Source organism: Zalophus californianus, chromosome 9, assembly GCF_009762305.2.
Source record: "Zalophus californianus isolate mZalCal1 chromosome 9, mZalCal1.pri.v2, whole genome shotgun sequence".
In the NCBI taxonomy this organism is placed as follows: Eukaryota; Metazoa; Chordata; class Mammalia; order Carnivora; family Otariidae; genus Zalophus; species Zalophus californianus.
The window spans coordinates 121,682,115-121,705,825 of NC_045603.1; the positions used below are offsets into that span (position 1 = coordinate 121,682,115).

Here is a 23,711-nt window from a genome sequence, read left to right on the forward strand (position 1 = left end):
AAAGTGACACCCCAAAATAGACCCATTGCTTAGATTTGCTCCTTTTGCTGTATTCTTATTATTTGTATATAATTATATTTGTACCTCAGAAGACTATATTTGATATATTTTTATACTTTAACTTCACAGAATAGAATCTGGTACATGTCAAGCCTTTATTCACTATTTCAATGAATGAATGGACAGGATTCATAAAAAAATAATAGGAAATTGTTGCTTAATCCAGGGGAGGGTCCGAATTCTTACAAATTATTGGAATTTCATATCAGGTATTCTCAATTCTGTCTTTCCTTAGTTATCAGTTAGACTTTCAACACTGTTCAAAAACATTGTCTTTAAAATTCTAACAAATGGAGAGTATGCTCATACAGTAGATAACACCCAAAATAGCAATTATATAAATGGTGACTTGGGTTCCAAACCAAGGACAAAAGCAATGAACTTATTTATCATTAATACAGGCCATGAGGAGAAAAAGTGTAATTATTTGGTGATGGAAGTCTAAATTTTAGACAAAACAGAGTAGGGGGAAAGGGTATAAAATGGAAGTTACAATTTTTTTAAAATTTTTATTGTTATGTTAATCGCCATACATTAAATCATTAGTTCTTGATGTAGTGTTCCATGATTCATTGTTTGTGCATAACGCCCAGTGCTCCATGCAGAACGTGCTTTCTTTTTTTTTAATAATTTTTTATTGTTATGTTAGTCACCATACATTACATCATTAGTTTTTGATGTAGCGTTCCATGATTCATTGTTTGCATATAACACCCAGTGCTCCACGCAGAACGTGCCCTCGTTAATACCCATCACCAGGCTAACCCATCCCCCACCCCCTCCCCTCTAGAACCCTCAGTTTGTTTTTCAGGCTCCATCGTCTCTCATGGTTCGTCTCCCCCTCCGACTTACTCCCCTTCATTCTTCCCCTCCTGCTATCTTCTTTTTTTTTTTTTAACATATATTGTGTTATTTGTTTCAGAAGTTACAATTCTGACTTCTTCCCCCTATTTTCTGTTAACAAAAAATGAAAATAAATAAAAATAATATAACATAAAAACCCAGAATCAACCTACTGTAAATAAGGATGGCACATTCACCTTAATATTTACATTTCAATCAAACTGGGAACACCTGGGTGGCTCAGCTGGTTAGGCGTCTGCCTTCGGCTCGGGTCATGATCCTGGGGTCCTGGGATGGAGCCCCATGTTAGGTTCCCTGCTCAGCAGGGAGTCTGCTTCTGCCTTTGGTTCTGCCCCTCCCCCACCTTGTGCTCCCACTCTCTCTCTCTCAAATAAATAAAACTTTAAAAAAATAAAAAAAATAAATTTCAATCAAATTGAATCCAAAAACGCATTCATGATACCCTGGACACCAAAAGGAAGGAAGGAACTATGATACTAAAGGTATTAAGTTGGCATAAAAATATGGTTTGGGAAGTGGGATACACATCACATAAAAAGCCAGACAAGCCTTCTGACAAACTACAAAAGGAAAAAAAAGAAAGCAAAGAGGTTTTCCTTGAAGGTATTTGGAAGAATCGTGGCAAAGTTGTGTAAAAATACTTTGGGGAATTGGTTAGAGTGGAGAGAACTGGTTTCAGAGGTAGAGCAGTTGATCTGACATGTGGTTATTTATTCTGTGAAGGTGTGACCTGCTGCAGCCTGCTGCATATCTGGGTTTAAAACCATCTTTCTATGCTCTCTAGCCAAAGGTCTTAACTTTAGCAGGCCTTCCACTCCATATGGAAACTGTTGTAATGGCTTTACTCCATTTATAGTTCAAGCAATATAAACCTAAGAATGGTAGTATTAGAAAAGAGAAAATTGAGAAAGAGAGACATCTATAATATCAATATAATGCCAATATAATCTATCTATCTATCTATCTATCTATCTATCTATCTATCTATCTATCTATCTATATTTCACCTTCAACCACTTCCCACTTGAAAAATTGCTGATAACTAGCCATGAGCACTTCCAATGTTCATAGACAGAAATCACGATTTGACTTGAACTGCAGTCCCACTCAAACATAACACTTCTGCATGTTTACTAGAGTAAATTAATGCACACTAGCATGTTTTTATCCTACACAGTTATTTTCTTCCACATTTCCCAGAGGAAAAGAAAAATGCTCGGCGGCGAACTTTCGAGTATATTACTTTTAAAGAATGACATGTGAATAAAGAGAAGAAAACATCAGCTTGTTCTCGTTTTAACTTTACATAATATCTCACATCTCACAACACACTGCTCTAGAGTGAAGTGTTTTAACCTGCCTTTTGTTATGAATTACTTGGCTGGGTAACAGACAGTCAGTCTGGGATTATTTTTTTAAAGCCATCAATATCCTTCAATGCTATTTAGAATGCCAAAAGAAGGCTTTCTTCCTTTCTCACTTATCAATCAAATACTTCATGAAGTTTAATTAAAATTAAGTCAAAAATATTCTCTGTGTTTGTATAAACCTTAAATTTGTTAACCTGTTATTGGATTTTCAAAAACATCTGTTAATTAGACTGATTTAATTTTCTATTTATATGTAAATTTCTATTTCTAAGCTTAAATTCAGGTCTGTACTAAGAATGCTAATCCTACTTCTACCATATTTAAACTCATTGTGGGTATAATTAGAAAGATTCTGTACCAGCCTTAATACTTTTATCAATATCAGATGGTTAAAACATTTCAAAGCACTCTGCAAAATGCCTATCTAGGTTCTTGTTTGACGAAGAAAAAAAGTACTTTCTCCTCGATTAATTGTAAATGCTTTCATTCATTCATTCATTTATTCAGCATCAGATCATGTTATCTTATAGCTTCAAACTATCCCAAGGTTTTCAAGTGGTATGTAGAATCAGCAGCCAGAACAGAGGCCCAGGCAAGAATGAACATCCTACTGGAAAACTGGAAGGGGGACCTATGTGTCTGGAGTGGAGGGAGTCTAGGCAGAGTGGAGGGAGATGAGGCTGAGGAGTAAGCCTTGCAGAGCTTAAGGAAGCTGGATTTTACTCCACAGAGTTGGAAAGCCATCGCAAAGGTTTAACTAGGAAAGAGCATGATATGACACATGTTTTTAAAAGATCACCTCCACTATTCTCTTCAGAATGATTTGTGGGAGTCTAAGACATATGTTTTCATCCCCTTTGGCTAAACTGATAACAGTAAAAAAAAAGTGAATGTTTTTCTGCAAATGTTCGGTTATCATGTAGAAAGACTAATATGTTCATTCAATAAGGGGCTGACCAATTCCCATGAGCTCTTAGCCAAAAGAGTGGACCATGAGGAAAAAAAAAATTAGTAATTAGGCTGACAGATGACTAACAATTTAAATGTCCAGGGTCATTAATTTCCCATTTCACATATTTAATAAGACACATGAAATATTTGACTATAAATTTTCCACATGTAACATCATCAGTAATTTCTCTATGTGAAAATAGGGAAACAATCAATCTCCACTATAATTCACTTCCATAACCTTCACCATAGTAAAATATACAGTTGACTCTTGAACAATATGGGTCTGAACTGCATGGGTCCACTTCTATGTGGATTTTTTACAGTATAGTATTGTAAATGTATCTTCTCTTCCTTATGATTTTCTTAACATTTTCTTCTCTCTTGCTTACTTTTATTGTAAGAATACAGTATATAGTACGTGTAACATACAAAATAAGTGTTAATCAACTGCTCTCAATAAGGCTTCCGGTCAACAAGAACCTATTGGTAGTTAAGTATTGGGGGAGTCAAAAGCAATTTTTGACTGTAAGGGTTGGTAGTGCCCCAAACCCCCACATTGTTCAAGGGTCAACTGTACATTTAAATTCCTTGCATGAAGGTGTGGCATAGAGAAACAAAAATAACCTGATTTGTTCAGTCCCCATTTTTTTTATTTAATATTCCAATAGGTAGAGAAAAATATAATTTTAGCTTAAATTAAAAGCAAAGACAAGAAATTTAGAGTGGGTTATTGTCCATAAGCAGATCAGAGGACGTTTACATTTGTACTAGAAGTCTAACCAAAGATTGTTTTCTATGTATTCATTGCCCTAATAACTTAGGAATGCAAATAGTTATGAAGCTGGTTTCCTGGACAGATAATAGATCTTCCCAATTCTAGAAGATGCTCAATAAATCTTTGTGGAGTGAATGAATAAACAACATCCTCTCAGGAGAAAGAAAAAGGTAGATGTATAATTTCATTTTATGAGAATAAATATGAAAGGGTGAATTACAGGTAGCTGTTATAAAACCAAAAGGCCTATAAGTTGAACTTTCATAAAATTTCTACATTTTTCCTAAAATTAATAGCAAAAACCCACCCAGGCTAGCTTCTCAAACTTCAGAATGCAATAGAATCACATATTATTCCTGAAGATTCCTCAAACCTGATCCCTTCACAAAGATCCTGGGGGATTCTGAGGCAGGTAGATCAGAGAACCATACTTGGAAAAACAGTGCTGTCAGTAAAACCCGGAGGAATTCCATTTCTTCTGTGTCTCTGGACTTAAAGGTCATATGTTTATACTTGTGGGGCCCCTTCCAAAGTTATGTGTGGAATATGAAGGAAAACATAAAGTAGTCTGTGGAAATTAGTTCTAATTTTATTCTGAAATGGAATATTCTTGTTCAAATATTTGGAACCTTTTTTTAACTCCTTATTACCTACACCACTTTGAAAAGTGCTTTCTAAAGTACTTCTCCCTTATTTTTCACAATAGCCCTTGAGTTATGTAAGGCACTATGACTGCTCCCATTTTATAAGTGAAGAAATTCAATCGCAAGTAGGTACAGTATATTGTCAGAAGTTCCACTGCTAGTCATTAGCTGGCTGACACCGGGGCCTGGGTCTTCAGGAGTCAGGTTAATTTTCTGCTCCCATACTAAGGCTAACTGGGCTGTTTAGGGTCATTATCCTATTCACTGTCATGCCAATATTCATTCTTTTCATTCATAGCCCCACCTCAAGACCGGACCTTCTACTGTGGTGTCCATATACCTAACAACCAGCAGTGGTGAGCCTTGAGATAGGGGTACATAACAGAAATTAGGGATAATGGGGACCTGAATTATTTTTGGAACTTGAATTATACTCATATGAATCTCAAAATAGTAGCTTCTACTCTCACTTGCCTGATACTTTGTCAACCCATAAGAATATGCAGTCTTCAGTTTGTTTCCTGAGATTAAGAATTCCTCATATCAGTGAGGTCATATGATACATGTCTTTCTCTGATTGACTTATTTCACTCAGCATAACACCCTCCAGTTCCACCCACGTCGTTGCAAATGGCAAGATTTCATTCCTCAAACTGAGGGTTCTAGAGGGGAGGGGGCGTGGGGGATGGGTTAGCCTGGTGATGGGTATTAAGGAGGGCACGTTCTGCATGGAGCACTGGGTGTTACATGCAAACAATGAATCATGGAACACTACATCAAAAACTAATGGTGTACTGTATGGTGATTAACATAACATAATAATAAAGAAAAAAAAGAAAATCTTAAAAAAATACAAACAATAATAAAAGTCACTCTAAGCAATTGGTTTTCCAAAAAAAAAAAAAAAAGAAGAATATGCAGTCTTATGGCAAATTGCTGGACCCACAACAGTGACAAATTTGTGCTACTTTTTAAACCGATAATTGAAGGCTGTCTTTTATATCATGAATATTGGGATTACTTATTGGAGTGATGGGCAAACAAGGAACTCAAGAAAATCTAGAACTCTCTTTCTCAAACAGGCACACAATTCACCTGGGGGAGTTTAAAATGCAGATCTTGACTCTGTCCAAGATGGGGCCTGAGATTCTGCCACTGGTCCATGGACCATATTTTGAACAAGGCTCTGGAGAACTAGATTAAACCCAGGACTCCAAAAAATAATAGGAATCAAAGGAGAACCTGTATAGGGGTAGGAGGCTAAAAGAAATAGAGCTGCATAAATATTTTAATCCACTGGATATTAGCTGTCCTTGGGATTGCCTAAAAGGATAGGTTTTCCATCAGAAAGACTTAACGTCTTCGCCCTGTCCAGGGGCCAATTCCTCCACCCAATTTTGACCTCCAAAAAAGTCAAGCGGTCATTTAGCCTCCAAAAACAAAACAAACAATGATGAAGAACATTAGAAAGCCACACATACCAGTGCAGGCACATTTATGCAGTTGAAGAAAATTTCTTCCCTCTCTTGTTGTTCACAAGATAAATAGTGTGTTGACTTTCTGGTTTGGCTAGATTCATTTAGAAAAAGGAATGGAACTCAACAATTACCCACTGCAGGCTGGATTGCTATTGAATCTACTACCGATACTCATATCAAGTGATTTACTCAGTGATGAGTGAAGATTTGAAATTTTCTCATTATTGATTAAGTGGGGGATGAAGTGGGAGAGACGTGTTGCATAGAAGAGAATTTATATCATTAAATGCAATATAAATAATTCTAGATGTAAAAATATGATAAAGCACAACGAAATGGAATAGAAAATCATGTGCTGATATGAACTTTTTGTAATAATACATTTAAGTTTTAGCTGATTCACTATTCAGAGAGATAAATTGATTTGCAGGTCTACTGTTCTTTGTTCAATAGCACGGATAATAAGAATAATGTACAATGATTCAATATCCCCTCAACAATATGAATGATGTCCATGTGGAATGAAGTTTACATAGTTTCTCTCCTTACAATCCTTTGTGTTGCCTCCACCAACACTAATAAAGAAGCTAATTTTTATTGCCTTTTTTTTTTTAATGTAAAAACCCACTACTAGATGAACAGGCATCTCAAAAAAAACCCAAAAAACAAAAAGCCCACAAAAATAAAAAACCAAGATGTCCTTCAGGAGGTGAATGGATAAGTGGTAATATATTCAGATGATGGAATATTGTTCAGCACTAAAAGGAAATGAGCTATCAAGCCCTGATAAGACAAGGAGAAAACTTAAATGCATATTACTAAGTAAAAGAAGCCAGTCTGCAAAGGCTGCATAGTGTGATTCCTGCTATTTAACATTCTTGAAAAGGCAAAACTATGGAGACAGCAAAAAGATCAGTAGTTGCCAGGGGTTAGAGGATGGGGAGGGATAAATAGACAGAACACAGGGGATTTTTAGGGCAGTACAATTACTCTGTTTGATACTATAGTGATACATGTCATTATATATTTGTCCAGAGCCACAAAATTACAATACCAACAGTGAATCTTAATGTAAACTATGGACATTGGGTGATAATGATGTATCAGTGTAGGTTCATCAATTTTAACCAATGCATCACTCTGGGGGGGGAGGTTGTCAGTAGGGTAGGTTATCCATGTTTGGGGGCAAGAATATATAGGAAATCTCTGTGCCGGAGGGCGCCTGGCTGGCTCAGTCAGTGGAGCACGTGACTCTTGACCTTGGGGTCCTGAGTTCGAGCCCCACCTTGGGCATAGAGATACTTAAAAATAAAGAAGAGGAAATCTCTGTGCCTTATACTCAATTTTTCTGTGACCTTAAAAACGTTCTAAAAAAAAAGCCTATTTTTTTAAATGTCTTGCTGTTATCAGTAAAAAATTTAGCTAGTGACCAATTTTTTCATTTTTAAATGATAAGAAGTGTGTTTCCAATCCTATATAAACATAGATTAACTCTGCCCCCCTAACATGGGATCAAAACATAAGATAAAATTAGGAAAGGATTGCTGTTGCTTGTGTTACTGGATTGTGTTGCAAAGAGCAGTGTGTCCTTGAGCTAAAATAAGGAATCTGTGGTATTCATGAAGAAAAGCATATGTGGGTGATGATCGAACAAGCATACCGCGATACTGCCCTTGTAAATGGCTAACAGAATGGAGGGATGATTGTGAATGTATCTACCACAAATCAATCACAAACGACCAATCAGGGACTTCAAGATTAAAATTAGTCATGTGAAATGTCATTAGTTCTTCAGAAAAAGACTCTGAAATATTACCTTCGATGACTCCCTGATTTTAAGAAGATTTTACAAAAATGAGCTATAGAAAAATGAATGCATTTACTCTGTTGGGGGAAAAGTCTTTGTCATTTGTACCACAAGTCAAACTGCAGGATCCTCTGCAGAGGTAGGAGTGGAGAATACCATATATTTTGGACTCCATAACACCACTCCAATATCTGTTTTACTCTTTGTCAAGAGCTGCAGGTGCTTTCACATGTATTTTTTCACCTGACAGAGCTCAAAGGGAGGGAGGGTCAGGAGTTTATGGACAGTTAATTATTACAGGAGAGCTTTACCATGAGTCAAGGCTTGGGTTTCATCTCCAGAAAAGCCTGAAGAGCAACTTTGAACTCTTTCACTCTGCTGTGGGTCCTTACCATCAATGTCATGCTAATTTGAAACAATCCATTACGGATCTCATAATACCAAATTTTGTGTTTACATGGATAGATGCCACATACACTGAGTTGGCTGTAATCTGGCAAAAAGATGCCTGTTCAGTTAGTCACCAGTGAGAAATGAAGTTGACACCCACCAGTTATTCCATGAAACCCCACCTCAACTGATTAGGTTATGCAAAGATGCTTCCAGATTCTGGGTAAATTTATTGAGAAAAGAGATTTAACACCAGCGTGAGTCCCAGATTTCTCCTATTAGAGCTCTCTGAAACAACAGTTTTAGAATAATTTCACCTATTAAATTAACTTCAACTGAATGAGGTTTAAGTTTCAACTGCATCTCAAATTACATAAATTGACAAAAGTGAAAAAACGTGCACCACAGACTAACGTATCAGGGCTCATATCTCTTCTCTCTCGCCATTAGTTTATCTGTAAATGTCTATGCCAACTACCTCATCTTTGAGGCCTACATTGTGAAACAAGGATTGGAAAAGGCAAACACTAAATTGTTCAAAATACACTGCCTCTTCAATAAACTAAAAACAAAAGTTTAATATTCAACTTAAAACACACACAACTAAACATACGGCACTACTGAGAATCTTTGATTGAAGGTCAGTCACATTATATTTCAGTAACTGAGAAACACCTGAGAATCAGAGATGGCATGGTGTTCTTTCTTACACTTCATATAATGTTCATTACCATCAAAATCATTAGGTACCCTTCCTCCCTATTAAAATCAGCAAAATAAAACTGATTGTTTTCCTTGGAAGCTTTAGAATTTAAGCTTTAATAAGTAAATCAAGACCGACTCAAAATGATAAGTACAACAAATTTCATAAAACCAGATGTTATGAACTGAACGTTTGTGTCCCTCTCAAATTCATATGTTAAATCCCCAATGGCTGGTGTGGCTATATTTGGAGCCTCTAAGGAAGTAGTTAAAGTTAAATAAGGTCATCAGGGTCGGGGCCCATCCTACCCTGGGTAAGGTTAGTGTCCTTATAAGAAGAGAGATCAGCGGAAAGGCCACATGAGGACAGAGTAAGAAGGTGGCTGTCTACCAACCAGGAACAGAGCTCTCACCACTGAATTTGCCAGCAATGTGATCACGGTCTTCTAGCCTCCAGAACTGTGAGAAAATAAATTTCCATTGTTTCAGCCTTTAAGTCTGTGGTATTTTGTTATAGCAGTCTGAACAGACTAAGACACCAGACTTGCAAACAAATGTAACCCATCCTGTACTGTGTGTTTAGCTATTAATTAGTTTCTGTGAGGCATACAGAGAGTATAAGGTTCATCTCAATTATTTAACTTGCTAAAATATGTCAGTACCTATCACCTTCAACTAGATATAACCACTACAAAGATCCATTCATTTAAGCATAAAATAGATATAAAATAAAACACATTTTGTTATTAAAAAATGCAAAGACCAGCCATCAAATTGACATTCAGTCTTCTCTCTTGCGTGCCTTGTGTGTCTACTGTTTAGCAAAATCTAACTGAAATAAAAAGCTTGAGGCACTACAAAAATCATCAGAGAATTTGAATAACACTTTAGATACGTTGATATTACTTCACATAAACCCAGCACATATGACTTACCAAGAAGAGGAAACATTTTTTAAGAGAGATTTTCAGTGATAAAGATTTGATTGGAAACTGAACCAACTATCAAGCTCCTAGATCAATCTGGATTGTCTAGGCTTAGTCATTTCTCCATTGTGACTATGCCAAGGGCAAGTTTATTTTAGGAGGTGGTAAGAGGCAGCTCATACTGTCACATCTTTAGGAACTTAACTAACCCCTGGTTGTAAGGCAATCTGGATAAGTGATACATTCAGAGAATCTAAACTAGGGAGGAAAATAAAATCTCTAGTAACTCAAGGTGATAATTTGAAGAACTTGCTTAAAAAGGACTGCTGAAATGGAAGAAGTATAGTTTATTCAAGTTGGCTCAGATTGTCTTGAAACTATTTATTGAGTATGTGCCAAATACGGAACTAGGCTCAGGAAATACAAAAAAAGTGACATTAAACAGAGGTATCACAAAACTGGTTTTACTATTCACCTTCCTTGTTTCCATGGGAGCATTTGTTAAAATGTTATGGAAGAAGGAGGAGGAGGAGGAGGAGGGGAAGGAGGAAGGGCAGGGGAAGGAGGAAGACAAGGGGAAGGGGGAGAGGAAAGGGAAGGAGAAGAGGAAGAGGAGGCGGAAGGAAAAGAAGAGCAAAAGAAAAAAAGTCCATAGCTGATAGAGTTTAGGAAGGTTTGGTTAAACTGAGTTAAATATATTACAACGCTTGTATACAATGGTATGTTAAAGTGCGCCAAGAATCTCCAGCTCAGACAACTGCCAACCTGGAGAACTTTTGGCAAGAAGCATTTCACGTTGTTCCTGTTTCACCTACATACATGCATTCACACTCACACATACATAGGAAAAAATGCTTGCAAGTAATGCTAGTCACTATTACTATGTTTTTGTTCAGTCATTTCCATAGATATAAGAAACAATAATTATGAAAACTATCTATTGTGATTATTACCTTGCAGAGTGGTCAGTGACCCACCACTGTGATAGATCACTTGCCTGCCTATCAAGCTTCCAATTTACACTACCACTCACCAAAGAGTGGGTCCAAGCATGATCAAGATTTTTAAAAAGTGCTAAGTTTTATCTGGAATTATGATTGATTGATAGCATGTTATTTAAAACCTCGTTCAAATACCAAGTAACTACTGATGGGTGAAACTAGAAACAAAATGCTCATGATGTTGCTGTGGTTCTGAAACTCTAAGACCCTTAAGTAACACTGAATTCTGATGGTGCTAACTGGCTTTTAATTTTACTACTCAGAATTAAGTTGCAATTAAACTTAAGCACTAAAACTTTTGCCCATTTCTTGATTGGATCATTTGTTCTTCGGGTGTTGAGTTTAAGAAGTTCTTTATAGATTTTGGATACTAGCCCTTTATCTGATATGTCATTTGCAAAAAGCTTCTCCCATTCTGTCGGTTGTCTTTGGGTTTTGTTGACTGTTTCTTTTGGTGCGCAAAAGCTTTTTATCTTGATGAAGTCCCAATAGTTCATTTTTGCCCTTGCTTTCCTTGCCTTTGGTGATGTTTCTAGGAAGAAGTTGCTGTGGCTGAGGTCGAAGAGGTAGAACTTCTTAAACTCAACACCCAAAGAACAACTGATCCAATCAAGAAATGGGCAAAAGTCATGAACAGACATTTTTCCAAAGAAGACATCAAAATGGCCAAGAGACATGTGAAAAAGTGCTCAACATCACTCAGCATCAGGGAAATCCAGATCAAAACCTCAATGAGATATCAGCTCACACAAGTCAGAATGGCTAACATTAACAAGTCAGGAAATGACAGATGTTGGTGGGGATGCAGAGAAAGGGGAACCCTCCTACACTGTTGGTGGGAATGCAAGCTGGTGCAGCCACTCTGGAAAACAGTATGGAGGTTCCTCAAACAGTTGAAAATAGAGCTACCATACGATCCAGCAATTGCACTACTGGGTATTTACCCCAAAGATACAAATGTAGGCAGCTGAAGGGGTATGTGCACCCCGGTGTTTATAGCAGCAATGTCCACAATAGCCAAACTGGAAAAAGTCAAGATGTCCATCGACAGATGAATGGATAAAGAAGATGTGGTATATATATATATACAATGGAATATTATGCAGCCATCAAAAAGAATGAGATCTTGCCATTTGCAACGACGTGGATGGAACTGGAGGGTGTTATGCTGAGCGAAATAAGTCAATGAGAGAAAGACATGTATCATATGACCTCACCGATATGAGGAATTCTTAATCTCAGGAAACAAACTGAGGGTTGCTGGAGTGGTGGGGGTAGGAGGGATGGGGTGGCTGGGTGATCGACATTGGGGAGGGTATGTGCTATGGTGAGCGCTGTGAATTGTGCAAGACTGTTGAATCACAGATCTGTACCTCTGAAACAAATAATACAGTATATGTCAAAGAAAAGAAGAAGAAGATAGCAGGAGCAGAAGAATGAAGGGGGGAAATCGGAGGGGGAGACGAACCATGAGAGACGATGGACTCTGAAAAACAAACTGAGGGTTCTAGAGGGGAGGGGGGTGGGGGGATGGGTTAGCCTGGTGATGGGTATTAAAGAGGGCACGTTCTGCATGGAGCACTGGGTGTTATACACAAAGAAGGAATCACAGAACACTACATCAAAAACTAATGATGTAATGTGTGCTGATTAACATAACAATAAAAATTAAAAAAAAACTTAAGCACTAATACTTTTCTATAGACAAGTTTTTTTTTTCAAAAAAAGGATATATAAAGATTCCTAAACAAATAAATCCTTTTTATTTTTTAAAAGATTTTATTTATTTATTTGAGAAAGAGAGAAAGAGAGAGCATGAGCAGGGGGAGGGGCAGAGAGGCAAGTAGACTCCCTGCTGAGTGGGGAGCCTGATGCAATGTGAGGCTTGATCCCAGGACTCCCAGAGCATGACCTGAGCTGAAGTCAGATGCTTAACCGACTGAGCCACCCAGGTGCCCAAATAAATCCTTTTTAACATCCCACATTTTGCTGTTCATATGAAGCAACTGTAAATGAAAAAGCTCAGGTTTTTTAAACAGTGGGTAAAGATAAGTTATAATGAAGCAAGTAAATGAACAAATAATAAGTGATATTTAGTCTGTAAATATAATAGAGAAATTGAGACATAAAATTTGAGAACCAGAAAAACTTTAAAGATTAGTCTACTGGTTAAAGATGGTGAACTGCATCTAAACATCTGCTTCTGTTCTTACTGTAAAACCCACTGAAATCAAAGTGTTGGGATGTTTTACTACCAAAAATCTATAAAACAAACAGACTTACTCAGAAATTAGATCTACCAGCTCCACGAGGAAGTGGGGGTGGGGTGAAAGGGCCGTAAATTGAGGAGGATTAAGAAGTAGCTAGACAGCCAGATGATCTGCTCATCTTAGCAAAAAGCTGGAGGTTTATTGTCTGGAAACAGAGCAGATACCAGGTGCTACAGACTGAATATTTGTGTCCCCACAAGATTGGTATGTTGAAGCCTTAATTCCAAACGTGATGGTATTTGGAGATGGGGCCTTTGGGAGGTAATTTAGAGTTAGATTAGGTCATAAGGGTGAGGCCCTTATAAATGGGATTAATGCCCTTATAAAAAGAGAAAGAGACATGAGATCTCTCTTTCTACATGGCAAGAAGGTGGCCATCGGCAAACCAGGAAGAGAGATGCTGAACCTGACAGTACCTTGATCTTGAATTTCCCAGTCTCCAGAGCTGTAATAAACATTTGCTGTTGAAGCCACCTTGTCCTCTGTATTTATTTATTTATTTATTTATTTATTTATTTATTTATTTATTCATGAGAGACAGAGAGAGAGAGGCAGAGGGAGAAGCAGGCTCCCAAGGAGCAGGGAGCCTGATGCGGGACTCGATCCCAGGACCCTGGGATCATGACCTGAGCTGAAGGCAGACGCTTAACCATCTGAGCCACCCAGGCGCCCTGTCCTCTGGTATTTTGTTACAGCAGCCCAAATTGAGCCAGACAATAGGCAATGACGGAAGCAGGTACACTGCCCTGTTACCAGGAGATCACTTAATTTGAAAGGTTATAATCTGAATGTGGAAATAGCTGCCCTTTTTCCCACTACCCACTGTCCTCATGGAATGCTATGCCCAGGCTTAGGTTCCCTAAGTAGATGAAAGAGAGGTTGTTCTCCAAGGGATCGTGATAAAGACTAGATTCTGATCAACAGCTTTGGGGTAGGAGTTGAAGGTTCTAAAACTAACAAGCTTCCAAGTGATATGGATGCTGTCGCTCGAGGCTTACACTTTTAGTGGCAAGTTCTAGAATCTGACCAAACAAAAGACTGACAGAGATGGATATTTGAGATTTTTCACCAAAAAAAGTCCCAGCCAGATCAACCTAGGGTGAATGCCAATCTTACAGCAACCCACCCTATAATATGAGCCAAAGGCTTTGAGATATCTGAGGAATGACCCTGATATAAAAGAGTGAAACCAAACAGAAAAGGCAATTTGAAGGAAAGCAATGAGATGAACATTATCATTAATATCCTCAAGAAGATTAGAGGCTATATATCACCCATGATATAAGAACAGGTTTGGGTCGTTTTTTTTTTTTTTTTAATCAGAAGAAAAGGAAGCTCTCAGAAATTCAAATTTTGATATTAGGAATAAAAGAAGGCTTTACAAGAGAATATTGGGAGGGAATGAGCAAATAAAAGATGGAAAAATAAGGAGAAGCACAATGAGAAAAAAGGAGAGGGAATATTATTCTAGAAGACCCCACATCTCAATCACAACTCCAGCAAGAAAGAACAAATAAAATGAAAAGGAGAGAAATATTAAATAAATCAGCTGAGGAAATCTGCCAGAATTTATGAGTTTCCAGATTGATAGAACCCGTTGGGTGCCCTGCAAGGGAAAGGAATATATCCACATCTGGACACATCATCTTGAAGTCTTTGAACACTGTGGATATGACAAACTAGAAGACAAAAAAAAAAAAACACCAAAAAACAAAAAACCAACACCTTCAAAATTGCAAGGGAAAATGAATACAATTTTAAATTCTAAACACAATTTTGAGTGAGAGTAGAACACTTAGGCTACGCAAAGTCTCAAAAATCTACCTCCCACGGGACGCCTGGGTGGCTCAGCTGGTTAAGCAACTGCCTTCAGCTCAGGTCATGATCCCAGGGTCCTGAGATTGAGTCCCGCAACGGGCTCCCTGCTCAGCGGGGAACCTGCTTCTTCCTCTGCCTTCTGATCCTCCTGCTTGTGCTCTCTCTCTCTCTCTGGCAAATAAATAAAATCTTAAAAAAAAATCTACCTCCCTGCCATTCTCTTTCAGGGAACTACTGGAATATATACTGTACCAAACTCAAAAAGTAAATTAAAGAAAAGTAAGACGAAGAATTTATGAAACAAGAGATCTGATTCAAAAGAGAGATGAAGGGAATTACAACAATACGACATATCTCAGCTCTGGAAAGTGCTCTCATAGTTCTCATCATCTTATTACTGGGAAGCCAGAGGGATGGAGGGTGATGGGGACTGGGGGTTATTTACACATCCACTGTATTTTAAGAGATAATGGTAAAAGTGAAAAAATCAGAGCTAGGACTAGAAGCACATAACTTAGGTACGTGCAGATAAATATCAAGAGAAATAGTTAAAAAGAAGTGAAACAGCTGCCCCTGGAAAGTGGGAAAGAACAAGGCAGTGGGAAAAAAAATGATGGTTTTCCAACTCTTTAAACTGTGTATCCACATAACTTTTTTTTTATGGAAATAGAAAGACTAACGGTGATTAGTCTAACATGCTCACTTTCATCAGGAAGAACCTTCAGAATGATGACTTTCTCCAGGTCCCCCAAGTCGCCTTTAAGAATCAAGACTAGAGTATTTCATTGTTTTGTCATTTAAACTGGCATAATTATGTATTAAACATAATCACAGTCACGAAAGATTAGGTAATTGTTCACTCATTCGTTTACCAAAAATCTATTGCGTGCCGATGAGGTTCTCTAGGGCATAATAGTGAGCAAAACCAAACCCAGGCCCTGTCCTCATGAAGTTTATAAGTTGCTAAGAGACATTAATATGACATTTATAGCTAACTAGAAAGCTGTAAGATTTGGAAATTAAGTCCCTTCATTGTGCACTCATCTGTTTCTTTGCTACATTCCTTGTGAAAGTTTTTCTCCCTACACACAATCTAACTCTTGATTTCACTTACTGACACAGTAAATGCCAAGAAAATTTATTTTTCCTTTTTTTCTCAAGTCACCAGCATGTGAAGTATATGGTCTTTAAGCGACTTCATGCTTTCATGTTAATGTTGCTTGGTCGCCAACTTTTCAGCCCATAGACTGGCTGACAGCCCTCCAGGGGCCACAGAAACCACAGGCTGGTTGGAGAACCAACAATTTCTATCTCATGGTGCAATGAAGATCCAGTAATAACTTGATTTTGTTGAGAACTGTGGAACTACATGAGAAATTGGCCACTTAGCTACTTCCTGATAGAAATGTGACATAAGAAATTCTACTTAAAGGAACAGTCCCATAATCCAAGTATTTTGAACCATTCTCTCACTTCCCAAAAACTGCCCTATAATGCCCTCTATCAAGCTTGCTTTCCTCCTTTATAGACTCTCAAAAATTAAAATTTAAAAAATGTTATACATAAGATATTATACATAAAATAGTAAATATTTTAATATTTAAAATCATATGTCTTACTTTCTACAAGTTGATCAACGTAACTATGATTTTTTAGTTTCATCTATAACACTCCTTTGACAAAAATAAAATGTTCTAATTTTAGTTTTCTATTCTTTATTCCAAATGAAGACTTCCTCAATCCATTTTTGGCAGTTTTTAAAATACTTTTTCATTCATTCTCTTACTGACTATTCTGCATGTCAGATGGAGGCAGAATGACGCTCTCCCAGGGAGCTCAGTCCCCATAATGATAGGTATCCAACCAAAGAGTGCTTATTAATGGTTGTTCTTGGGGCTTTCTGGCTGATGGGCCACCATTCCCAAACCACTTCCTCTGACTGGTAATTCATCATCAGAGGGAAAATTCCATTATAACTTAATTCTGTACCAGCAAAACTGGTGTTTTTCTAAAGGTAAATCTGAAACCTATGCCCTTTGACTCTTTTGGACCCATGAAAGTAATTTGGTTGTATATTTCTACTTACTAATTTTAGGTTCTAAGTAGAAATCAGAAATTTCTAATTAGAAATTGAGAAGCCAAAATATCTTTGGGCAATATCCTTATTTGCCTACTAAGTCCCTTTACAATAATGAGGACATCAGGGTAATTATTGATTTAACTGGCAATATAATAATAATGGGCTGAGTTCCCTCTAAAGAGAAAGGATCATGTACAAAGTAGGCCCCCCCTTATCTGTGGGGAATATGTTCCAAAAACCTCAGTGGATAGCTGAAGCCATGGGTAGTTCTCAACCGTCTATATACTATATTTTTCCTATGCATACATACCTACGATAAAGTTTAACTTATAAATTAGACACAGTAAAAGATTAACAACAACAACTAATAATAAAAGAGAATTATAACAATATACTATATTAAAAGTTATGGGAATGTGGTTTCTCTCTCTCTCACAATGTCTTATTGTACTGGGCTCACCTTTTTTCTTATGATGATATGAGATGACAAAATGCCTACGTGATGAGATGGAGTCAGTGAATGACGTAGGCATTGTGACACAGGGTTGGGTTACTACTGACCTCCTGACAATATGTCAGAAGGAGGATCATCTGCTTCCAGACCCTGGTGCACTGGGGGTCACTGAAACCAGGGTAAAAGAAAGTGAGGATAAGGGGGCACTACTGTATATCAAATCCTGAAGGATGTCAGACAATTGAAAGATCTTTATCAATTGCAAATGACAAAACGTCCACAAAAATGTAGAAATTAACCACAGGCACAGCTTATTAGGAATAAAATCGTTAAAATTGAAAATTAAGGATTCAAGAGTCTGATATAAATCTTTACCTTTGAATTGACAGAGTTCCTGCATTGCCCCCATCATAGAAAAGTTAAAGAAATTGTACGTACAGGTTTTTCCGTTAGCAAAAATACTAATTTCTCTAACATTTTCAATATTGTTTCTTAATTCTGACTTATCCACTCCAGGTAGATAGAAAGTAGAGATATTTTGAATGTATTTGTTTCATCAGCGCAAAGAAGAAAAAAAAGCACCTAGAGAACATTAATTAATTCAATTTCCTCCAACTGATCAATTAAGTGCTGCTCCTTTTTTTACTTTAATTTTAATGCCATAGTTCAGGCTTTTATTATCTTTTCTGTATCCTACCAGCTCAACTGTGCCCCTGTACCCATTCCTTCCTCATTCCAGTATCTGTTGTGCACTGTTGGCAGGTATATCATGACAGAGTCAGAGGACTTGATCAAAATCTTCCCCTGGCTCTAAACTGTGCACAGAATAAAGGCTAGACCTATTAGTCTGATACTCAAGGCCATTCTAAATGATGTCCCAATCCAGCCTTCAAACCTTCTACCTAAAATGAACTGCTCCTCCACTCCCCCAAGTAATCCTTGGACCCTCCTACCTCTGTGCCTAGCTCATGCCACTCCCTCTTCTTAGAATGTCTCCCCACATCTGCACTGTTCTTTAAGCTCCAGCTTAAAGAATGTGATTTCACATTTGCAAGACCTTTCTCTGCTTGGTTACAGCAACTAACATATGCTGACTTACATCACAGGTAATGCCATCTTTTCTCCCTATGATCCCAGCAACAGACACACTGCTGCATTAAAAGGAGCTTAATAAATGTTTGCTGAGAGATGAATAAATGAGAAAAACACATGTCAAGCGGAAGTCTAGGACACCAAACAGTTACTTAATAAATCGTTGAATGTAGAAAAGCCCAAATGTATTTCTTTTGTCCAGGGCCTGTTCATTTTCCTTCCTTCTAGAATTCCGAGCACACCAATCTCTACCTTTACATTCAGCCCCTTAGCAGGCTGCCATCTCGCTGGGCTATGCAACTTGCCTCTCTTGCCTCAAAGAATATAGCCCTAGCATCTGAGCAGTTTTATTTACTCCTTACCTCTGATTTTAGGACACAGCAATCCTGATTGGCATGTTGAAATATTAACTAGCCTATAGTACTTTCACACTGATTAATGATAACAGGGAACTGAGACTGTGATGAACCCAAATATACAGGTAATTGTAAAACTTGGTTTTAGCCAATGATTTTTCACCTCTTAAAACAACTCCTTCATCATGCAATGATTAGCATATTAAAATACTGGTTTGTCCACTCCTGTCATTCTCCAGTAGCTTCTTGGAAAAACAGACATAACAGGTAAGCAGCAGAATGCAAGAAGGATCAATTAATTTGCATAATTTAACAACTTCAAAATTTATAAAATAATAAAAAAATCAACTGTACTATAAATTAGCCTTATTCTGAAAAACTCATGTAAACTCAAAAATCTTACTAAGGCAGAGAGCAAGGAGCAGTGGAGAACTTCAAGATACTAGGAACAGCTGCTTGATTTAATCCCAACACATTCAAGGGATTTTATACTTTTTAGGTCCAAGCCAGCTTCTGACAAATCCTTCTGTGACGTTGCAATGAAGCTCAGAGTGAGATATCCATGGTAGGACATTTTTGGTCTGGATTCCTTTGGACCCCTTCAGGACTACTCAGGAGAACCAGTGGATAGCAGGCTTATTCACTTGGAGGTGCCTGCAGGTTCTATGTTCTTCCCAAAAAATCCCGTCCTAAACCACGGTGGCATCCTGGGGGCTGCAAAGCCATACCAGAGGATCTAAGAATCTCATAGTCAAAAGGGTATAAAATAAGTCTTTATGTTTGCACAATGTAACCAATGGAAAAATGCCATGATTGTCTTCTAAATCTAAAATCTAAATGAAGCCAAGGTAATGTCTTCATTAGATGTAGAGAAGGCTACTACATGTGCTTTACAGTTAGCAATTTCTATGATAATCCTATCCTGAAGGATTATGTGAGTAATCCAATAGAGTTTTTGCTATAAACAGAAGGCTTAAGTTCCCATTACATACAGTTTTACACAACACAAAGGCATTCACTACTCCTTGATTCTATTTGCCTCATATGAACTGTCTTGGAAATGTCATTATAATCTGCCACGCAGTTTACCGTTGCTAAATTTTAACAAGAATGAGGCTTCTTATTAGGTAGACAGTTGATGCATAAAAGGTATGAGGACCATTGTGAGCAGAGAGTTGTTCCCAAACAATAAGTCAGCCATTCATTCCCTGAATAAATTAGTAAAATACAAACTCAGGGCTTGACCAAAGCCAACGATAGAAAATGTTTTCTTCATTTTGTATAACAGATCAATGCCTGGTAATAAAGCAATACAACACGGGAAGATAAAATTTCTTCTGGAGTGGGGAAGAGAATGGGGGATGGAGGCAGCCTAATGTACAACGTACGAATAAGATTTGGATCATACCAACTCCAACTATTACTTCATTTAGATTAAAAATTCAGTCACTTTTTGCAGCAGTCTTCGGCCTTATAGTTTTCCATATTATGGAGAAAACAGAAAAAGTGTGGGTAAATAGACTGCTGGATCATATGCAGTACATTTTCCTTTGACTACACACAGTATTCATCTGTCAAAAACAGGGCATTTTAAAACATTCTTCTGTTTCCTCATATTTATTTGTATCCTGCTTTATTACCAGTCTTAATTGTTAAAGTACAGTAACTCATCATTTCAACAAAGTGAAAGATTTTCTGACAAATTATCCAGAATATAATCAGGAAGAGAAATTATCTCACTTTATTTACTGAAACATTGGCCAATGGCCTACAGTAATCTACAGAAATGTTCACATGACATGCTTAAAGTACTCTAAGCTACTCATTTCTCTCCAAACTGAACAGTTTGGCCTTTTTACTAAATTCTCACTCTCCACCACATTTTCCAAAGAAGCTTTTAAGTATAAGACCCAAGACTTGGAAAGTACCAATTTTGGACAGTATTAGCAATTTAAGTCTTTACCCATTTCTTATCTATCAGTTCCCAATGAATAAACTTTAATTCACTTCCATATCCATTGGGGAGGGGCAGGAGCACAGTGGAATATAATGTCAGGAAGGCTAGTAACATACTTTTAAAATGAGCATTTTCAGTTCAAACCATGGTTTGGTTTTTGTAGGATTTCACTTCCACTGAACAGAAACCAAGTACAGATGTATTTGATTTCTCTTTAAGGGTTGGTTATGGATGAGTAGAAGAACCAAAGAAAATGCAACAGAGAAACACTGAAATAGTGTAGACAAATAAGTGTATCTTGCCTTCTATCATGGTTTATGACCCCTTTGCATTACAAAAATAAAATGTATGGTATCTTGCAACTTAGGCTGACAAAAGAGAACCAAACAATTGTCAAAGGTGATCAGCTACGTGTATATAGTCTCTTACAATTCGAATTAAATAAAGCTGTGAGGTCCTTCAGCTATTAAAAATGTCATCAGCAATGAAACTAATTTGTGTCTGACCAGGGCTGTTACAGTCAGTGATTGCTTACAGATGCCAAGCGCCCCAGGGAACTTTTGCCACCTGTTTTCAATTTTTGGATTGGCAGCCTCACCCTGACAAAGCTTACTGGTCTGACACTGGCTTGTGCCATCTGTTGCCATGATGTTGGTACTTAATCAATAGTTTTTACAGAATACCGTCTACATTACGGAAAGACATTTATTTTGGCTTTTCCCTATATTCTGCCATTATTTGTAATACACAAAAATAATATTCCCCGAAAAAACTGCATTGTTCAAATGTTACAGCCCTACCTAGTTGTTGAACAAGTCCTGAGTGATAGTCTCCTCCAAACCAAACACAGACTTTTAGAAACAAAGGACATACGAGGTCATCACACCTAATCCCTCATGTACTACAGGAATCCCCTTCCACTATCAATCCAAACGACTGAATTCTCCTTCCATTTGAACATGCTCACTACCTCACAAGGCAGTCCATCTCTACTTTAAAGAGCTGTCAATCTTACAAAATCCTTCCTTCCATTGAATGGAGACCTGTTTATTTGTGACTTCCACTGGCTGACTATTTTTCTGCCACTGGACTGACATAGATGAATTCTAAACCATCACCTAGGACAGCCTTTCAAATATTTGAACTAGCCATCGAGAAAGATCATGTCTCCTGTAGGCTAAATATTCCAAGTTTTTCAGCTAATTCACATCATATTTGTTCCCTTGACGCCATCATCTTAGTTGTTATAAATCAAATCTGTTCTATCGATGCCAGTATAAAATCTTTCTCTGATAATGAACACAATACCAAATAACAGTTTTCACTGGGATGCAGTCTTTGATGTTTCTGAAAACTAAACTGTCCATATAGCCTAACAGTATATTTACTTTTGATGCATCTTGCTCCGTGTTTGACTCTTGTGGGCTCCTCTCCCCTCTTTAAGACAAGAAAGAAAGCAAGATCTTCCTTCTCCTTAAATTGTATTACCAAAATTGTGCCACCTAACTACCTCAAATTAGTTCAAGATTCTAGGCACACATGAGTGAGGTGTTATCTGCAATTATTTTCAGTGCACTGACATGTCACTCATGTGTGCCTGAATTCGAGCTAATTTTAAGTGGTTAAGTATGCTTTCCACATATTTTTCATATATTTTCTTTCTTCTTTCTTTCTTCAAAATATGTTTATTATTATCATTATAGTTGTTTTCTCTTAATACACTTTATCTATCTTTTCTAGTTTGAGCATGGAATTTCTTAACCATAAGGAATGAAGCAGGAAATAAATTAAGTCGTTTTCATGGGTTAAAGCCCAAATAATTAAATACAGTGTTTTGAGTGCATTTTGTTCATTTATTTATTTGTCTTTTCCAAACTCCCATATTTTTCTGAGTTCATCCAGATGTAATTCAATATAATTTCCTTTCTTTTCACTTATCTTTGATACTATTGCCACCTTCCCATCTTCTGGATTCTGGACATATCTTTTGAAAAGGTAGCTCATTATGGGAGACTTGATGAACTCATATTGGTTCCCTAAGTTGCTAATTTTTGCTCGACAAGCCTTACCCCAACAAAATCTGGAATGAAGCAGTTCAGAGAAAAAGATGATGTGAAATACATTATATTAAAACATATATGTAAAAAAAATTTTTTTTAGAGGTAAGGGATGTGATGGTGTCATTATGGTCACATTTAACACAAGGTTGGCTAATCCAAGTGCATATAAAATCTGTGCCATAAAATAAAGTCTTGCCATGAGGTTGCCATCTGTCAGCACTGATGAAGACAGGCTGGGATTTATGTCTGAACAGGCCATTCGGAGCTCCGGAATGTGGCTGTGGATACAGCTACCTCAACACCAGCTGCCACAGTTGCATTGCTAGGTCCTCAGAGCCTTTCCCCCAATATTGCGTCCACATTCCAGGCCAGTCTGTGCTGGGAAAAATGTGGATACCAATTGTTCTCTTCTCTGGGAGTCTCACTCACCAAGTGTGGGCCTCAGCACAGCTGGGTAAGTTTCAGGCCCAGGGTGGCTGGACTTGAGTGCTAATGTCTTGCTTTTTATTCAATATATTCAAAAGACTAAGGGAAGGGAAATGGAGGGAAGGGAAAGTTGACTAGTAATAAAATACAAAACTGTATGCTAAATTCGTGAAACAAGAGGATGTAATAAAATAAGCTCACATTTCTCCTATCTCAGAGTAAATAAT

General features: G+C 37.4%; 1 protein-coding gene across 1 annotated transcript in view; it reads right to left on the bottom strand.

Moving 5' to 3' along the window:
• The window catches only part of PLXDC2 (plexin domain containing 2), a 469,728-nt gene that overhangs the window by 318,751 nt on the left and 127,266 nt on the right, over window positions 1–23,711 (bottom strand). The window lies entirely within an intron of this gene.